The 6,085-nt window shown below is 36.5% G+C and overlaps 1 pseudogene; it reads left to right on the top strand.

The window, feature by feature from the left end:
- The first annotated feature begins 633 nt into the window (after positions 1-633).
- On the top strand, positions 634-4,517 carry LOC116139180 (annotated as a pseudogene).
- Positions 4,518-6,085: the final 1,568 nt, after the last annotated feature.

Here is a 6,085-nt window from a genome sequence, read left to right as displayed (position 1 = left end):
TGTCAGATCCTTTTGCTTTAAAAAAAAAAAAAAAAAAAAAATGGTCACTTAAAGCCACTATTACAATCTACAGAGTCACCGTCTTTTCTATCTCCAGCCATAAAATCTTGAGCATTGAATTGGCACAGAATCAATGGGTCAGTTACTAGTATTGTGGCATAGCAGTAAAGCACATTTACAAATCCCAAAACAACCGCCATCCCCATACCCACCCACCACTTTTCTTTCTCTCTCCACGTGGCACATCTCTAACCCTTCATCTCCTTCACCCCACTCACCCACCAACCCCTCTCCTCGCATCATCCAGTAAGAACAAAAGTTTATTCACATTTTCAAAAGTTTAAATTCTTTTCCAAGAAAAAGTCAAATAGAATTAAATTTACAAATATAAACAATTATCCAGTGGTAATTATATTTAATTTTAAATTCTTTTTTAGCATTTTAGGAAGTTAATAGCATTTTCCATTAATCCCACTAAAATTGAACGCCACCCGACTTTAGCAATAAAACCAGAAAGCTAAAAATGTAGACACAGTGAGCGTCAGTATTTCTAGCCAAACCTTTTAGCGACCCTTTCCTCTACTTGTCTGTCAACATTTTCTTGTTGTTTTTATTTACATCCTATAATTCTCAACCGTGCGTTGCGTTATAGTCAAGTCAGGTCACCACTCGGCCACACAAACTATTTTTATAAATAATTAATAAATTTTGATCAGATTGCTTTTTTCTAGACAATTGCAACCTCACTCCCTGACCCGGATACTATCGATGAAATTCTGTTAACACAGTAATCAAGACTCTACTATTACTATATGATGGGAACAAATGGAGTTCAATATCAATATCAATATGCAAGTTTTGCGGGCAACTCTGGAATGGCTTACGGTTACAGAAGAAACGAGAGCTTTTTGGATCATGCGACGGAGTTTGGGAAGGCTATGGTGGAGATCAGTGTGGAGTTTGGGAAAGGATGTAGGGATATTGTGTGGCAGAGTCTAGGGAGAGAAGATACATATCTTGGGAGAGAATTCAGGAGAATTAAAGGGCCTTGTGCGAAATTCTGTTCTAAACTTAGATTCTTTAATGAGTATTTGCCTGAAGATAAAGATCCTCTGCATGCGTGGTTGGTGATTTGTTTCGTCTCTGTTCTTGCTCTTGCAGGTAAAAAAAAAAATGGTAAAATTTGTCTTTTGTTGGTCAGAAAATGAAGGGAATGATTTTTTTTTTAATTTTTCTGTTCAGTGGTGGATTATTTTCTAAGAAAATGTAGGGAAGGCGAGAATTAGAGTTTTGACAGGAGCAATTTTGATTGTTTGTGATTTAAAAACCAAAAACCAAAAAAGGAAAAAGGTATTTCATATTTCATTTAGGAGAAAAGGGGCTTTGAATGGTAAAGTAGATCTATTGCAAGTTAATCAAATCTATATTAAATCAACTTTTGTTTTCACCACAATATTCCTTATTCAGAGTTTCCAGTTTACTTATTTAGCTTACCATGTTTTTACATACCCTTATGATTGCCAAAATGAGAACAAATTAATAATTGTAAATGATTTTATGGGTTGTGCTGCATCTCCTTTTGCTACTATATAATCTTGTGACTTGGTTAACTGTTTGCAGTATTGTGTGTAACTACTGAAGTACCCCTTCAGCGACCCCATTGATAAGAAAGTATTCCTACATCCTGCTAGCGCTGACCGATTTTGCTTCCGGATGGTAGATACATGGCTATATGAAGCAAGGTGTTCCAGTTGACAGAGCTAGGTTTTCTATAATTGCTCCCCATACGTTCTTTCCTCTCGCCTTGCAGGTTGGGTAATCTTCGTGTTAAAAGATTGCAGTGTGCTATGGGTTTACATACATTTGTAAAGTTTTTATTTGTTTTGTTGTCCCTGTCTTGATCAGGAATACCTGGACTTAAACGTCACTCTGGAAGAGTTTGGTATTTGCTTGTTGACTTATGATCTTCCTGGTTTTGGTAGAGTGATCCTCATCCCAGTAGAAACCTTGAGTCATCACATTGGATTGTTATTTCTGGCTAGTTCTGTGGGTGTTAATGACAAGTTCTGGGTGTTGGGATACTCGAGTGGAAGCTGCATGCTTGGGCCCCTCAGATACATTCCTGACAGACTTGCAGGTTAAAATATGAACTTGTTATCTGCATTACCTCTTATTGTTGTAACATTTGGATGCGTAAGTTTCATTTTGTTGCTCTCATGTTATTTAGTTATTGGAATTAAGAAAGCTTTTCATACATATCTGTTTCTTGATAGGAAATAACTTTTTTATACCTATAAAAATGATTCATTTTAGTCTTACTGCTAAAATTTTATAATTGGATTTTGAATTTTGTTTCTTTTTGGTGCTGAATGTATTTCGCTTGAAGATAGACTGGAACAAACTGTGCTTCGATACATAACATTTTTGAAGTTAAGAAAAGGAGACTGGAACAGGTTGCCTTGTCTAAGTTCAGCTGCAATTAACTAAATTAGTTTCCAGAAAATAAGAAAAAAGCGACCTAATTTCAGAATGAATTTGTGAAGTACTCTGGATTGCACCCTAATGGATTCTAGTAATGTTATTAGTTTGAAAGGGGAGAGTACTTGATTCGTAGCTTACCTACTTTTCTCTGGGTACTATATTCTTGTCTTGATATTTGAGACTGAGGTGCAGACATGCATTGCTTGCTGCTCTACAGTCAATCTAATAACTGCAGAATCATACAGATGTTAAGTGTCTGTAACCTGCAGAAATCAATTTTTACATACAAAAGTCTTGTGTACTACATAGCTTTACCATTTCCCATGGTTTAGCTATGATTATATGCTCACCGAGACAAATAAAAAACTAATAGTTTACTATAGTCTACAAAAAGCAGTGTCTCGATCCATTCTTAGCCTAACTTGCAGTGGCAGCCATGTTTGCTCCTATGGTTAACCCCTATATTCAATGATGACCAAGGAAGAGCAGCGGTGAACCTGGGAGAAATGGACACAAACGGAAACTGAGGTACTTTCTGGCCGGAGGTTTCCTAATTGCTTGTTTATTTCTACCACCAAACCTCCTATCTGGAAAGCATGATCAGATTGACAATGTCATCACTGTCATTCGAGAAAGGGTGAGTATCTTCTAACATATCCTGTGAATGAAGATATAGTGTTTTCTAGGTTTGGTTAAGTTCTGGAAGAATTTGATCAACCAGAAATACTAAGTTGGCTACTTTTCTTGGTCTTATACTACGAATTCTTAAAAGCGCCTGTAAGGCAGCCTCCTAACTTATATTCTTTATAATTCTCATCTTTCCAGGATAGAGCTATGATAGAGGACCCAATCTATGAAGAATTCTGGCAAAGGGATGTGGAGGAATCAGTTCGACAGGGAAATGCAAAGCCCTTTGTCGAGGAAGCTGTACTGCAGGTGTCTAATTGGGGTTTCAGACTTGCAGATCTCAAACTACAGAAGAAACAGCGAGGGAGAGGTATCCTCAATTGGCTTAAGTCTATGCTTATTGGAGATTTAGAGGAGTATACAGGTTTCCTTGGCCCAATACATATATGGCAGGTCAGTGTATTTTATTTCTTTAGTTCCTCTTTCAGCTTCTACATTTCTACGTACTTTCCATTCTTCAGTTTTAGAGAGTTTAGCTTCCAGGGCCTTAATTTTCCTACAACTTATAGTTGTCTACTTGCTGATCCTCTAGGCTCCATCTCTTCTTTGAAACATATGATGGTTGCTTTTACATCTACCTTCTTTGTCACATCTTGTGGTGATAGTGTCAATCATTTTCTGGAAAAATGAAAAATATGGTGATTGACTAGGGTCATATCAGGGCTCATACTAATAATAATTGTTGAAGCAACCACTGATGAAAATGCTTCTGCTGGAGTACTAGAATTGGACATCCATAGGAGTACTGCTGATTGTTGTTTCTTGCGAACTTAAGACTTATGAACTGACTTTTTGGCCTCGAAATTAAACTAACAGACTGTATACAATATTTTTCGTATTTGGAGTGATTATCGGTTACTCTCAACGAAAGGTTCAACTAATAGATTTTTAATTTTTCCAATGATATGCAGGGGATGGATGATAGGGTGGTTCCTCCATTGATGACTGATTTTGTGCACCGGATTCTACCAGGTGCTGCAGTGCATAAGCTTCCATATGAGGGCCATTTCACTTATTTCTATTTCTGTGATGAATGCCACAGACAGATATTCACTACACTTTTTGGAACCCCTAAAGGTCCACTTAACAATACCATAGAAACCATAGAAGCAGATCAAACTCTTATTGAAGTCGATAGAGAGGAAGAGGAAGAGGAAGAGGAAGAGGTGAACCTTGTTGATTCTACCATAGACTGAAGTTATTACTTTACTTCCGTGTGATAGAAATTATGATGTATATACCACAGGTCTGCTTTACTCCTGGAGCAGAAATATGGGATGATATCTTTGTGTTTTCAGGGTTCATTTTGACATATTTTGGTGGGTGGGTATGCTAACACTTTTGCAGGAGATGTTGTCCAAAGTAGAAATATACAACAAAAGTTTGTTATTTTAGTTCTCAATAGTCCACCATCAAGTTAATGGCTTGGCGTAACTTCATGTTCACATTTTATTACTGTCCAAAAACTATGGAAAAGTTCTAGATGGATGGTGTGTGGAAAGTGCTAGATGGATAATGTTTCAGCATTTAACAAAAAGAACAAAAGATTGAAAAAGTAAAGCTAGAGCGAAGCTCAGCAGCCCGTCCACTAAAAGGGAGTTTTGTTTGTCATATGTTGCCTTCAAAAAAATATCAAAGCTTAAAAAGTAAAATTTTAAGTGAAAGAATCAAAGTGCTAGATTCGGTTGAGCTAGACTTATTTTTAGCAACAAATTGTTCCCATGTGACCTGGACTGACTTGTGTCGCCATAAATTTCAGTAAAATCACTGATACTCTTGAAAAATATTGATTTCATAGTTCATACTACATAAAAATTGTAACCAAAATTGTATGAAATTGTTGCATGAAGGCTCCATTTTCTACATATTCTATGGGATATATTCTGGGTATCTTTCGGTTAATATGCATCCAAATTAATGGTTTTGAAAGATTATGTCATTCTTTATTACTTGATCATAAAGAATTCCAGAAAACAAACAGAAAATCTGTGATATCAAAGAATCATGAGAATCATAAGATGGGCCAGAACAGGATGGACACTACCATTTACCATTTTATTTATGTGGCAATGCCACCAACCAAAGAATGCTTTGACATTAAACAGTTCTGTTTCTTTGCAATTGAGGACCACTTCTTCCATTTACTCCTTCAAGCAAACCGAATTTATGACCAAGATTAGTCCTCCCATGCCAATTTAATCTTCTTTCCATATCGTCACTATGTTTCCTGCCACCAACTTCAATGTCTTTATCAACCGCCCTCGAATCTTGGCGACAAGAACCCTCCTCAGTTGGGAACTTAACAAGCCATGTGAGATCATAAACATTTGCATTGTATAAAACCAAGATGGTTGTCGAAACAAGAAGCTGAATGATCCAGGGACCAGTGGCTATAATTGCACCAGATATTGCAAATATTTTGACGTACAAAACTGTACTCTGAGTATTTGCAGTGGCAAGGCGGAACAACACCATTCCAACCGCAGTTATCCACACAGAGTGCACTATGATTGAGCCGAGGCGGAAGCCGCCGCTGCTGCCGGAATTTTGAGGCTGCATTTTCTTGGAAGGGTTGCAGTAAGAAGAGTGTGGTCGTACAGAAGCTGTAAATGATCAATGTGTTAGCTTGGGATAATGGGGAAAATTTGAGTTCAAAAATCAGTTATTTGTTAAGAGTTTTTTCTTTGGTAAAAGAGTTATTATTGTTTTTTTTCTTTCTAATTTTTGAATTTAATTTTGTATCTTTATTTTTAATTTTTCCTAATTAAGTGTAATTATTCTTGGTTTTGTTAACGATATTTCATTATTTAATCCATACGGTTGTAAAACATTTAATCCAGTCCAATCAATTTTATTATAAAGGAAAGAACAGCCGTCCGTTATATAAACTAATCATATCAACCAAAACATTTAATAT

Source organism: Pistacia vera, unplaced genomic scaffold (assembly GCF_008641045.1).
Source record: "Pistacia vera cultivar Batoury unplaced genomic scaffold, PisVer_v2 Contig348, whole genome shotgun sequence".
Classification (NCBI taxonomy): domain Eukaryota; kingdom Viridiplantae; phylum Streptophyta; class Magnoliopsida; order Sapindales; family Anacardiaceae; genus Pistacia; species Pistacia vera.
Note: the sequence above shows the minus strand (reverse complement) of the source record. Positions and strands in the feature narration are given on the sequence as shown.